Raw genomic sequence first — 15,086 nt, forward strand, 5'->3', positions numbered from 1 at the left:
CTGAATAAATAATTTGTTGGTGGTGATAAGGGCTATGAAGTCAGTGCTGACTCCAAAATCCCTGTTTTTTCTACCAACCCTCTGCCCCAGCGGTTGAGTGATCAGCAGACAACAGGATATTCAGAATCCACAGCAGAAATAGGAAGAGTAGGAATCAGAAAGCTGAAAACTCATCATGTTCAATCCACTGAACCATCCATCTCTCAGCTGGGCCAAGCTTAATTGCAGTTTCCTCCTATAAGTCTGTATTTAAGTCAAAAGGAAACACTAGGTTCCTTTGATTTAAAACCACCTCATGTATACAATGGAGAAAAGACAGCCTCTTCAATAGGTGGTGCTGGGAACTGGACAGCCACATGTAAAAGAATGAAATTAGAACACTCCCTAACACCATACACAAAAATAAACTCAAAATGGATTAAAGACCTAAATGTAAGGCCAGACACTATAAAACTCTTAGAGGAAAACATAGGCAGAACACTCTACGGCATAAATCACAGCAAGATCCTTTTTGATTCACCTCCTAGAGAAATGGAAATAAAAACAAAAATAAACAAATGGGACCTAATGAAACTTAAAAGCTTTTGCACAGCAAAGGAAACCATAAACAAGACGAAAAGACAACCGTGAGAATGGGAGAAAATATTTGCAAATGAAGCAACTGACAAAGGATTAATCTCCAAAATTTACAAGCAGCTCATGCAGCTCAATAACAAAAAAACAAACAACCCAATCCAAAAATGGGCAGAAGACCTAAATAGACATTTCTCCAAAGATATACAGATTGCCAACAAACACATGAAAGAATGCTCAACATCACTAATCATTAGAGAAATGCAAATCAAAACTACAACAAGGTATCACCTCACACCAGTCAGAATGGCCATCATCAAAAAATCTACAAACAATAAATGCTGGAGAGGGTGTGGAGAAAAGGGAACCCTCTTGCACTGTTGGTGGGAATGTAAATTGATACAGCCACTATGGAGAACAGTATGGAGGTTCCTTAAAAAACTAAAAATAGAACTACCATACGACCCAGGAATCCCACTACTGGGCATATACCCTGAGAAAACCATAATTCAAAAAGAGTCATGTACCACAATGTTCATTGCAGCACTGTTTACAATAGCCATGACATGGAAGCAACCTAAGTGTCCATCAACAGATAAATGGATAAAGAAGATGTGGCACATATATACAATGGAATATTACTCAGCCATAAAAAGAAATGAAATTGAGTTATTTGTAGTGAGGTTGATGGACCTAGAGTCTGTCATACAGAGTGAAGTGTTTTTCTCAGAAAGAGAAAAACAAATACCATATGCTAACATATATGGAATCTAAGAAAAAAAAAGTTCATGAAGAACCTAGGGGCAGGACAGGAATAAAGACGCAGACGTAGAGAATGGACTTGAGGACACAGGGAGGGGGAAGGGTAAGCTGGGACGAAGTGAGAGAGTGGCATGGACATAGATACACTACCAAATGTAAAACAGATAGCTAGCGGGAAGCAGCCGCATAGCACAGGGAGATCAACTCCGTGCTTTGTGACCACCTAGAGGGTTGAGGTAGGGAGGGTGGGAGGGAGACGCAAGACGGAGGACATATGGGGATCTATGTATATGTATAGCTGATTCACTTTGTTATAAAGCAGAAGCTAATACACCATTGTAAAGCAACTATACTCCAATTAAGATGTTAAAAAAAACAAAATAAAATAAAATAAAACCACCTCATGTTCCTAATATGTAAACACAGCTGAAACACCAAATGGTTTTTTGGCTGCTACTTCTCTGCCTCCCTTTCTCATCAAACACAAAAATGTATGTGTATGTTAAGATTGCCAGGGTCACTGGGCACCTTCAGTTAGAGCACGATGCCCTGGAACACAAGGGGGTCAGGTTAGTCTCCATCTAGGTTTGGTCTTGACCTCCTCGGCCTCCCCAACCCACAGCCCAGGCCTTCCAGCTGCTCCCAAATGTAGGTCATGGGCTGCAGGAGAGTCCTGGAAAGAAAACTTGCAAATCCAGAGCAGAACCAGAAAAACAACTCCTGGCAGTGCCTCAGAAATGAATACTATCTCAGGGTAGGAAGTTCAAAGTCATAGCTACAAAGATCGGCTTCAGGTTCTGTGATTACGAAACAATACAGTATGTCCCCCACTCAATCCCACCCTCCTTTCCAAAGGACAACGTCCAGTTCCTAAGCCATTTGTAAATGGAAGCAGGCAGAGGTTGGGGCGGGGGCGCATGGAGGGCCAGCCTATACACACACACATGTGTTTGAGGCTCTTGTGGACCAACCTGGCTTCTTGCTGGATTACAAAAGGGAGCTTGGCTGTGACTAATTTCAAAACACAAAGTTAAAGTCAAAAGCTGCCACAGGTAACCCCAGCTTATGAATCCACGTTCCAAAAGTTTGCAACAGCAGGATGCTGATGGTGGGGTAGGCTGTGCGTGGTGGGCGGACGGCAGGGAATGTATGGAGACTCCGTACATTCTGCTCAGTTTTGCCGGGAACCTAAAGCTGTTCTAAAAAATTAAGGCTAAAAGATAAAAATAAAATAAAATAAATAAATAAAATAAAAAATTAAGGCTATTTTTAAAAAATTGGTAACACAAGTGCTTCAAACTCACAAGACATATAGTTATTGAAATAACATGATTGAAAGTAATCGGTTCCCCCTCCTACACTGTTGGTGGGAATGTAAGTTGGTGCAGCCACTATGCAAAACAGTGTGGAGAATCCTCAGAAAACTAAACAGAATTACCATATGATCCAGCAATCCTACTCCTGGGCATATACTCAGACAAAACTATAATTCAAAAAGATACATGCATCCCTATATTCACAGCAGCACTATTCACTATTCACATTTAGGAAACAACCTAAATGTCCATCAATAGATGAATGGATAAAGAAGATGTAGTACATAGATACAATGGAATACTACTCTGCCATAAAAAAGAACAGGGTAATGCCATTTGCAGCAACATGGATGCAACTAGAGATTATCATACTACGTGAAGTAAGTCAGAAAGAGAAAGACAAATACCAAATACGATATCACTTACATGTGGAATCTAAAATACGACACAAATGAACCTATCTATGAGACAGAAACAGACTCACAGAGGTAGAAAATAGACTTGCGGTGGCCAAGGGGGAGTGGGTGGAGGAGGGAAGGCCTGGGAGTTGGGGATTAGCAGATGTAGACTATTTTATACAGGATGGGTAAACAACAAGGTCCTACCTTTATAGCACAAGGAACTATATTCAATATCCTATGATAAACCATAAAGGAAAAGAATATATATATTAAAAAAAAGTAATCAGTTCCCAGTCAGCCAAGAGACCAACTTAACCCATACTGTAGCTGAACTGTGCTGGGTGAATTCTCAACTCGGTGTCACCTCACAGGAGTCTGTTCTGCTCTGGGCTGAGAAGGGCTGCCCGCTTCTCCCTGTGCAGTCAGTTGGAAAGCAGAGTTCTCCTTATTCTCCACCCCCTTGTTTCCTGGGCCCAACTTCAGTCCTGGGGTCAGAGTTCTCCTCCCATTCTTGTTCCTCATCTCCCCAGGAGGGTTGAGGGCCATGAAAGCAACATCCTGGATACAGGGAAACAGAGAGCAAAGGTAGAATCGAGCCCCATAATTCAGCGGGCACGGGGAGGACTGGAGGGTGCCCTCCAGAGTCCCCTCTCTAGGTCCTGAAACCCAGGCACTGCTTGGAGCTGCACATTTTCTTCGAAGAGACATCATTTACTTTAGTGTTCCTTCCACTGGAAAGCCCTCAGGCTCATATTCTTATTACAAAACCATTTGTCCTCACCTGCCCCTATTATTATGTCATTAAAAATGGGGTCAATTTGGTTTTTTTCTATTTTCCTAACATGTGAATACCGTTGATGTCTCCGTGATCAAACTTATCTTTGGCAACCACTGGGTCCACTTGATACTTTCTCAGTGGGAAGTTAGCAGAAATATAGAAAGGAAAAGGCTCAAGACTTCTAGGCATCTGCTAAATCCCAACTGTCTTATACAGATTTAATGAATCCAGAGACCCTCCTTTTGCATGCCCCAAAGCCTGAGACTCCTAAATGACACATGCACAAAGGGACCCAGGCACAAACTACTCCTCGCTCACGAGAAGGACATCAGGAATAGGTGGATTCAGCGTGGAGAGAAGAATGAAGAAAGGACCTTCATAACACTGCACGGGCACGGGGACAGTCTCCAAGGCCAATTTTGAGGACTGATTTTACAAAAACAAAAGGAAAGAAAGAGGCACTATTGTACATATTATCTACCATGCATATTTACTCCCAGCACCTGCCCTTCTGCAGTTTCTGCTCTTGCCTGGAAACAAGGCCTGCACTCCCTGGGCACAAAGCCAGAGAGCATGCCCACAGGTCCAGACCCTCGGGGGACCTCTGCGGCTCCAGGACACGGTCCCGCCCTGAGCTAACACCACACAGTGCTTGGCAGGCAGCTGAAGAGCATACTCAGCCCTTCTTTATCTTGACCACTCCATAGCAACCCTCCCCTCTTTGGATCCTGGATTTTCCTGGATTTTCTCCACTTTCTCTGCTGATTCCTTCTGGGTTCCATCTGCAGATTTCTCTTCCCCTGCTAACGCCTCAAGTGTCCCCAGGGCTTCATTCTCAGCTTTGCTCTCACACTCCTCACTCTCCCCCGGACCTCGCTGGACTATCTTATTAGGACTATTGGCTTCACTTCTCCCCCATGAGATTCATAACACCCAAATCTACATCTCCAGACCCTTCTCCAGAACTCCAGACCCATGTTTCCAAATGCCTTTCAGGTACCTCTCCTGAATGCGCCATGAACACATCAGAATCACCATGTCCCAAACTGAGCTCATTATCTTCCCCAGCAAACTCATCTTCCTGCACGAAGGGCAGCACCGTCAGCTCAGTGTGCCGCATCAGAAACCATGACGCGTCCCTTATCCCTTGCACGCCCCACTGCCACCAAGTCTTCACCTCCAGCCCCTAACCCCTTCTTGTATTCATGTTCTGCTCCCTGTCAGGTTCAAGGCCCTCATGGTGCCTTGTTCTACTTCATGGACGAAATAGCCAGCCAGCAGATCACCTTGCTGCCATTAATTCTCCCCTCCAATCCATACTTCATAAACACTAGGGTTTCCTTTCCAAAATACACTTCTCTCCCTGTCTCTTTTTTATTAAAAGTCTTAAAAGCTTCCCACACTACTGCCCACAAAAGAATATCCAAATGGTTAACAAAGCATGCAAACCTTGTATGATCTTATCATATCTCCCAACACTCCCCACAGAGCATCCTACTCGAAACTACATAAAACCACTTGGGATTCCCAGAATCAACTATGACATGTTATACATTCCTACTCTGTATCTGCTGTTCCCACGGCCTGGAGAACTCCTATTTATACTTCAGGACCCAATGCAAATATCACCTCTTCAGTGAGAGGCTCTCCAACTCTTCATCTCCTTCAGATCTCTTGTTCCACCCTCTGTGTGCCAGAAATACTTTGAACGCAGCTTTAAAGCAAAATGTACACCAGATATTTAATGACTTGTGATTTAATGACTTCTTTACGTATCTCCCTTCCCACTCTGCTGGGAGAACCACAAGGTCAAGAATGTATATCCTCCTGCCTAGAACATGCACAGGTTTAGAAAAGCAGTTCATTAAGTTCCTCAAATTGGAGGAAGGACCAGTGATGAGAGATATTTCCCCAGGATGTACAGACAGGAAGCAAGGGGAAGGAAGGAGTTAATGGCTGAATCTTTCAAATGCTATGACTGGTAACCTTGGATTTAAATGTCTGTTTGACACAATTGGCTAGTGAGAAAGCATTTTCATCACACATCCTTGTTTCCTCCAAGTTTCCTAAAAAAATCACCCTATCAGTTTGAATCCTGTAGGCTTTCTCAGCCAAAAGGAATTTCCCTTTAAACAAAAACTATTCAGACATTTCCAAGATATGAAATGTTAAAAAACCAAGATTTTCCACTCAGACGACTGAAAACTGTTTGTAGATTTTTTTTCCCCAGACTCCTCTAATTTGCCAAGAAGTCTGAAGAGGGGGGTGTGTGTGTGTGTGTGTGTGTGTGTGTGTGTGTGTGTGTGTGTGTGTGTGTGTGTGTGTGTGTGTGTGTGTGTGTGATGTTAAAAAAAAATGTCTCCTACCTCTGTGTCTCTCTGTTTTTCCATTCTTTATTTTGTCTGGGTTTTACCGAAGCAAGGTTTTTAAGTCAGAAAACAGAGGCTACAAAATGCAAAACTATACCCACCAACTGAGTGCCCAAAGGAAAGAGGTAATCAACTGACCTTTGTTGTTGTTGTTTTAAATCACCCATTTTTTAAAGATCAGAGACTTTCAAGGGTGACAGCATGATACTCAGCACAGAACTTTGGAGTTAAAAGGAACCTCTGGGACCATAATACAAATGTAGCATTTTACAGCAGGATAAACTGAGATGGAGGATGTGAAGTAACTTGTACTACGAGTTTTGCCAAAGAAAAACTCTCTTCCAAGATACTTCTAACAAGAAGCAGGCATACAACTTTGAGTGGCTCAGTGTCACCCGTCTCAATTCTTTAAAAGCTCTTCAGTAATGTCAATGAAGTTTAGATAAATAAATTATACCAGAATAGAGCAATTCAAGGGCAGGCAATTCAACATCAGGCAACTGTAACTGAGCTCGACAGCAGCTATACACACCAGAAAGATCAATGGTACAAGATCTAAGAACTTATACCTGACTTTTGCACTGACCTTCCACTCAGTCCTAGAAAAAAATTAGATACACCACCGCAGAGCACCAAAAAAGTGCTTCCCAAGCTGAAGAATAAGTATGAACCCAGTCAAAACACAGCCTGCATCTGATGAGTGACACTGACTCAAGAAACAGCTGTGTCCCAGCAATGACTCATGAGCCTCTCTTGGGTTTACACTGCAGGAGAGCTGAGTCACAAAACATCCCCTGAGATAACAGGGGTGCGGTGATAAGGGGGATCAAAATGTTCTCAGCTCTTCTCAAAGTAATGCATCAGGAAGATTCAAAGGTTACCCAGCCAGAGTCACTCTACAGCTCATGAGGGCCCAGAAGATCTTGGGTCATATTCCAAAGATCTCCCAGTTTCCATCCACAGACAACTAACAGATGTAAAGATCTGAGAACCAGCTGTATTGAAGTTGATGGAGGAGCCCAGGAGAGTGTACAGGGAGAACACAAGACCAAGTACCAAACGCTCACGTTTAACAGGTGGTAATGCAGCCAGTAAAGGAGGAAAATCTAAGCCTCCCAGGGTATCATGGGAGCCAAAGCAAGAGCGAGTTACGAGATGAACGTGTGGTCGGTCAGTATTGCCAAATGTTCCCGTGAAGCCTTGCAAGCTAAGGATGGAGAGAAGACTAGTGGATGGGGCAGTTAGAGAGAAGCTGGAGAACCTTCAGGCAGCAGTAGGAACCAGAACAAACAGGAGGCAGAAGTAAAAACTGAGGAAATGGGGGCTTCCCTGGTGGCGCAGTGGTTGAGAGTCCGCCTGCCGATGCAGGAGACACGGGTTCGTGCCCCGGTCCGGGAGGATCCCACATGCCACGGAGCGGCTGGGCCCGTGAGCCATGGCCGCTGAGCCTGCGCGTCCGGAGCCTGTGCTCCGCAACGGAAGAGGCCACAACAGTGAGAGGCCCGCGTACCGCAAAAAGAAAAAAGAAAAAGAAAAAAACTGAGGAAACGGAGGCCGTAGCTATTGACTACTTGCCTGAGAAAACCTGGCAGTAAACAAGAGAGAAAAAACAAGCGGAGCAAGGAGGGGCAACAGCATCTGGCAAACATGTGTTCAAGGCAGAGACCTGTGTTTACAGCACAAGGCAGAAGCTGCGGAGGAGAGGAAATGAAGATGCCCGAGAGAGAATAATTACAGGTCCCTTGTGCTTCCTGAATGATATCAGACTCCTGAGGTGGGGATACCTCTTCCCCAGAAAGAAGACATTTGACTTAGGGGAGAGGGTGAAAAAGTGTGTACACTATGGGCTAGGCAGTGACATGTGAAGAAACTGAGACCCAAAGAGGAGAGGTTATTTGCCCAAGGTCACCAGAGAACCAGTGGCCCTGGATTCCAAATCTGCCTGGCTCGAAGGCACACCCTTTCCACAATGCTGCCTTCAACTCTACTCTAGCGGAAACTGGGACTATGATAGAATTATCCTCCCTCCCATGTGGGTCTCAAAACTAAACAAGAAAAGTTATTGACATCAAACTACTCAAGTCACTTTCATATTAAATTTTCAGACTTGCGGAGGCATTTACAAGCATCCAGAGTTTTAAAAAAAATACATTAACGAAAGAGACCAAGGACACTGAGCTTATTCATTCTCCAAGACTGCCTTACTCTACATAATTGTGCATCGAGCAAGTATTACGTATCTCTGAGCATCCTGTGCTCGGGAGTGTAGAAAGACAGTCATGTCCCCCGCCTTCAAGAAGCTTGTGTTCCAGCTGAGGTCTCTTTTTTGCTCGAGGTCTCAGATTCTCCATAGATAAAAGGGGCCATCACCTCCTATGTGCCTTGTGGGTAACCTAGACAATTCCATTCAGGGAAAAAATGAGGTCACTTGGAAGAGCCGGAGAGCATGTGGTGAGCAGGGAGAAGGGGGAATAGACTCAAGGTTGACACCAATGGTGAATCTCACCATTTCATTTCAGGCTTGACTCTACTGAGTCAGGGAATGTAAACACTATGCCCTCATTCATAAAATCACTGACAAGCAATTCAGACACTCTGCAGCCCTAGACCCTCAGTCCTACCAATCTCCCAGCCAAAGCCTAAGGCCGTTTGCCCCAAGACAGTCCACAGACAGGTCAGAGCCCTGCAGGGCTGAGGCCGGCAGTTCAAACCGCAAACAGGCATACTCTGACCTTATCAGTGTTTGAATAGCCATATGCAACTGGAAAAACAGCTTCTTTGAAAAATGGCATTCAGCTCTCTGCCTGCGGAGATGAGGCTGTGTGGACCTCGAACAGAAAAAGTCATTCTCGTCTTGCACCGTGATCATGATTACAGGCTCAGCTAGTTACCTCCAGCCCTGATATTTGACCCTGACGCAGAGAGTTCAGATAATATAGTTAATTTTACATTTCCTCATTCATGAGTTGGGACACAGCAGTACCCCCTCCATGATAGCCTTTGCATGCATTGCAGAGATATTCCATGCTTAAATGTTTTAAATTTTCCATTTGCTAGCCCACCTTTGTGAGAAAAACAGCCATTAGCTAAATGAACACAACTTTTAGTGAAGGAAAGGTCTGCCAACTCAGACTATTTGACTAATGATCATTACACATGGTCATGCTGGTTGAGGCTCCAAGAGCTCCTCCATTCCCACATGACTAATCTAAGCCAATCAGGTAAATCCCTTTCCAGCCATTGGTTCAGAAATGATGATGTGATCCCATCCTTGACAATAAAGCTCGAAGAGAAATCAGCTGGTAGGCATCTAAAAAAAGTTTCTTCCATCTTAAAAAAGGACAGAGGGAAGACACAACCTCTCTTCTCCCTTTGGATATTGTCATTTTTACTTGAACACCTGAAACTCATATGGATATGAGCTGCCTTCTGGTTGCCTCCAACTTGAAGATGAATCCTGCCTATGGATGGATGGAATCTAGGTCCATGATGAACTGAGTAGCTGCTGAATCAGCCAAACGTGTAGCTATACTTTTAGGCATCTTGCAACGTGACAGAATAATTCACTTATTGTGTAAGCAATGTGAATCAGTTTTCAGTTACTCGCAGCGGCAAGCATTGTCATTTAATTCAATTATTAATCTAGATGCAGTGCCTCATTTCTCCTGCCAGAGCGACTTCACATCAGAGCTCAATAGGATATTATCACTCAGGGATCACTCAAGAAAGAGGGCAAGTACAAAACTCAGTACTGCCCTCTCATCTTTCAGAACTGTGCCCAAGCCCACCTTCCCCCAACCCATGTTAACACAATGAGAACAATTTCAGAGACAATAATCTAATTGAATCAAAGATTTTTCACCAAAACAATGAAAATTCTTTAGATCATAAGCTAAATCAGCAACATATATGCAAGGCCGCCTTATGAATAGGGGCCACATGCAGAGGGGTAGTGAGAGCTCCCCCCAGCTCCCCAAATACTCCTCCCCTACTACCTGGCTATTGCCTACAGTTCTCCATTTAGAGATTCAAGAAATTATTGTTAAATATAAACGCCCATTTAGGGGTCATATGTTTAGCTTTACTAATATTGAAATTTTTAGTGTAAGCTTAAAAATCTTTCCTGAGAACAAAATTAAAGAGGAGGAGTTGGAAAGAGAACACCATTACAGTGAGCAACTTGGGGTCCAAGAAGCGAGGGGAACATGAAAGGAGTGAAGGTGAAGAAAGGTGAAGTAGGGCCTTGAAGACAAATTATACTGACTTCACAATTCTGTCTCCTACTGGGACTCATTACCTTTATTCAATTGGTGGAGGTCAGGTGACCAGAAGTAATGATTTCTCAAGCCACAAGGACCCAGGGTCCCACTCAGAATCTGGCCAGAGGCCAACAATAGGAGGCGAACATCAAACCAAAAGCTCCCATATCCCAAGGGGGCCCTATCAAGTCTCTGGGCCGCCGAGAGGAAGGGGAAACCACCAGCCTCTCAGACCAGCCATCCACCTTCCGGCAATCACGATGGATGTGGAAGCCAGATGGCCTTCACATCCGCTCACCAGGCAGGTGGAACCGACCCTTAACACCCCACCCTCTGGGCTCAGTCATTTCATTTTAAGAACCAATTGGATATAAAATTTAAGCGCATAACCACTAATAATTCTACAAAGAACTGGATTTACATGAGTTTAGTATTTAAAAGAAGCAGAACTAAATTAGGAGGTTGGAATTAACTGATATACACTACTATATATAAAATAGATAACCAACAAGGACCTTCTTATAGCACAGGAAGCTATACTTAACATTTTGCAATAACCTATAAGGGAAAAGAATCGGAAAAAGAAAAAATATATATATATAAAAATGAATCACTGTGCTGTACACCTGAAACTAACATAATATTGTAAATCAACTATACCTCAATAAAATAAAATGAAATACCAAGCAGAAGCTCTGTCATTATCTTTGCAAAGAAAAGGTATCCTATTGTATACCTTAAAAAAAATAATCATTGCAAAAATTGATAAAATCCCCCTTTTCCAGATTGCTAAACTGAGCTATAAGAAAATTACCAAGAGCACGAAGTTTATCATACACAAACCCACTGTTAATCCTCCATCCTCAAAGCCCTTTCCTAGCAAGCACTCCTGCTTCCTCTATTCATTACCCAAGGCCTCCACCAACGCTGGTGGTATTGAGTGAGCACCAGAAACCTCTCTCTCCCCGAGGAAATGCAGGCTAAAATTACCTCTAGTCCAGTTTTATGTGGTGCCTTTAAGTTGTCATTTTTCATTTCCTAAATATTTTCAGGAGGTAAAAGTTTGAACAGTACGAAAGGGATAGTGTGTAAGTAACTCCCTCTCCCTCCTTCCCTCTCTTGACCTCTAGTCCCTCAAGTCCCCTTACCAGAAAAACATCAGCCATCTGTTTCTTGAGCATCCGCCCAGATATAGTCAGTGCATGTAATAATATACATAGATAAGATTTATAGACTGTTTTGCTCCTTAAATTGCAAAATCCCACAGTAAATTCCCAGAAATGTAATTTGCACAGAATCTTACAGGAAACACAACATGAATGTTAGAAACATCCAGCATCCTGGAAGGTTTAGGGGAAGGGACAAGGCTTCTTGCAATGATCTGAAACCATAATATATACACTCCTCATTTTTATATCTGCCATCTTTTCTGAAACCAGTTTTAGCTTGTATCCACTCTAGAAGCAATAGCTTTCCTAAATATACTACTCACTGATTTAAAATTATATCTCATCATCTGTATGGGAACTATTTTTTCAGCTTCAGGAGGAAGCCCAAAGCTCTAATAATTCAGGATCTAATGAGCAAGTCCAGATTCGCTCTGTGTGGTTCATTATTTTATAGACTTTGAAACGGTCTCCTCTAAGCCTCTGTCCTTGTGGACCCAGAAGTTTTCTTCAGAACTAACCAAATGAGAAAAACACTGCTCCTGATGGCTCACAGAAGCCGCCTCGGAGACGTGACAATCCCAGCCTCGGGCAACTTCTATATTTTTAAAATCAGGTAGGTGACAGTTTTGCTAACACAGGGCATTAGCAATCATGCGTGTGGTAGCTAAATTCCTATTTAGAGCAAAGAGAGTGATCATGCTAGGAAGGGTTGGTGGCCCCACTGCCACCTCAGTTAAATATTAGCTACCCTCAGACTCAGCAATTTCTGGCTCCCCATCCTCTGACTCAGTTCCTTTTAAGTCTGGATCCTCCATTCATACAGCATAGTGGGCAAGAGCTTGGGCTTTGGAGGCAGGTAGACTTGAGTTTAAATGACCTTTTACCAAGTCACTTAAACTCATTAAGGCTCAGTTTTCTTATCTGTAAAATGACTCCTTCACTGGGTCATTGAGATATCCTCTTTTTTTTTTTTTTGGCTGTGCCCTGCAGCATGAGGGATCTTAGTTCCCTGACCAGGGATTGAACCTGTGCCCCCTGCAGTGGAAGCTCGGAGTCTTAACCACTGAACCGCCAGGGAAGTCCCACTGATACATCATTTTTGTAAGGCACTAAGTACAATGCCTTTCATGAGGACCAGCTGCATAATCTATGGGACCTGCTACAATGCAAACGTGTGGGCCCTTGTTCAAAAATTATTGAGGATCTCACAATGGTGACAGCAGAGCATCAAAGTGTGGGGCCCTGTGGGACTGCACAGGTGGCAGGCCCATGAAGCCAGCCCTCCCTTTCAGATAATAAATATACAATAGATGGTAGCTATACTATCTTACCAATTTCCCAGCTTACATGTGTACCTTACCCTCCCTGCAGGCTCTCCACTCCCTATGTGATGCCTAATCCACTCAACTTGGAAAGTTTCACTGGGCCATTACACAAACAGGCACTCTGCCTCAGAAGTAACCTGCATTTTTACAAGAAAAAAACTGACAAAAATGGGGGGATCTAAAACAGAAGGTGATGTTACCATAAGCTCATGCCAGACACACTCCCACCTTAGAGCCTTTGCTGTGGCTTTTCATCCTGCTGAGATAACATTCTCCCCTACTTCAGGCCTAGAGTGTAAGCTTCTCAAGGTCAAGAATTTTGAGGTTTTTTTGGTTCACTGATGTATCCCAACTGCTTAGAACAGTGTTTCGCACATAGAAGCTCTTCTATAACCATTCATTGAAAGAACAAATAAATCGTGAGTGAATGCATCATCAGGCCATCCTTTTTCCACTTGGAGGTCAGGTCATTTCTCATTATGGACAAATGGCAATAATAACCAGCTCTGCAACTGGATACCCAAGAGAGTTCAAGAAACAGATGGGAAAGTTATCTATTTTCAAATCTCTGCCAAACTCCCCTTAGTTTAGAAGGAATATAACCCAGTTGTCTGTGCTACCAAATCCAATACGTCTTTCAACACTAATTCATATACTCAGTTTGTGGGCCACGGCTTGCAGCAATGACGAGTGGCATTTTATGTGAGTGAGCTGCCCAGAAGAGAAACACGTCCCTAAGTGGCCTACATAAAAGTAATTTAAAAAAAATCAAATTAGAAGAAAAATAATCACCCATCACTGCTTCATTACAATGACATAGAAAAATTAAGCCCTTGCTACCAAAAGGAAGGTAAGGTCTCTACCCCTGCAACTGTGCATAAAGATGTCAGTTAGAGCCAGTCCAAGCTGTCCTGCCTGAAGTTAATGTCACAGTCACGGGTAGCATCTCAAACCCTGGAATAAGATCTCAGAAATGCAAGTCATGAGGCCTGGAGAAAGGGAATGTGGATGCTGTGCATAATTCATCCCACCAGCTGAAAGACAACCCAGAGCATTACAGCTGCGGGATGAGACACTCTCACAGTACTCGTGAGAACAAAAGAGAAGAGCTGCCCCTCGCAAATGGTTAAAATGTGGCCTATGTCAGGAGAAACATCTGGAGATACTATGAGAAGATATTTGACGGCCGGCGTTCTCTGAGCTCTGTCCTGGCGACAGGAAGCACATCTGGGCCCCCAATCCAAAGGCAGCCCACGTAGTGTCCTCGGGACAGACTCAGTGAGCAAAGCCCAGAAGATCACACCACACATCTGGCTTTTGACCCGGCATGAACTTCCACTACCTCTCTGCCCTGCACTCGGCATGTTTTCAACAAGCCATTCTCAGCCACCACAAATGCCTTGGTGGGAATCACAGGGAGGCCCTCATCCCTTTTCCCAAAATAACGTCAGCCAGAGGCAAAGGCCAAAGGGGTGGAGCCTGCAGGCCATTTTGCAAAAGTTTCAAATATCCTGGCACTGACTCCATTAAAAGAATCATGAAGGGGAAATAGCCAAGCCTCTCATTTTCTCATTAGTGTCTCTCTCTATACAAACTCTGCATTTGTAAAAAAGAAAGAGATCTCACAATAAAGTCATACTATCAGTGCTGGCTGTTGGAAACAAAATTTCATTTTGCAAATTTAATACCAAAAACTTGAAATTGAAAACTTTATAAGAAATGTGTGTGCTCTGTGACAGTTTAATGCCCAAAGGGATCTCTGAGGCATAAGACTGAGCAAGGAACTGGTGAGCTGTCCCACCTTCTCCAAAGCCTTTCTGAAATATGCATTGCCTCAGATTTTCCATTCTCCTTTGCTGATCTTTCCTCTGAAGAAGGAGGAAGCAGATTTCTTGGCTGGACAGTTAAAGGAGCCAAATAAAGTAGTCTTCCTCCTAATATGAAGGGGCTTTTTTTCAAAACACACACACACACACACACACACACACACACACACACACACACACAGGTACACTTCCTAAAATTCAAATAAGATAGTAAAGGAAGAGAAAGTATATGACAGCGAAGGAAAGAAAATGCTACTTTATTTTGCCCAGTTTTTAAAAAATCTTCCCACAACAATTAGTAGCAAACT

At 43.4% G+C, this 15,086-nt stretch overlaps 1 protein-coding gene across 2 annotated transcripts in view; it reads right to left on the minus strand.

Moving 5' to 3' along the window:
- CREB3L2 (cAMP responsive element binding protein 3 like 2) overlaps window positions 1-15,086 on the minus strand; it is a 120,372-nt gene that overhangs the window by 104,474 nt on the left and 812 nt on the right. The gene's annotated exons all lie outside the window — the stretch shown is intronic.

This window comes from Tursiops truncatus, chromosome 9 (assembly GCF_011762595.2).
Source record: "Tursiops truncatus isolate mTurTru1 chromosome 9, mTurTru1.mat.Y, whole genome shotgun sequence".
Classification (NCBI taxonomy): domain Eukaryota; kingdom Metazoa; phylum Chordata; class Mammalia; order Artiodactyla; family Delphinidae; genus Tursiops; species Tursiops truncatus.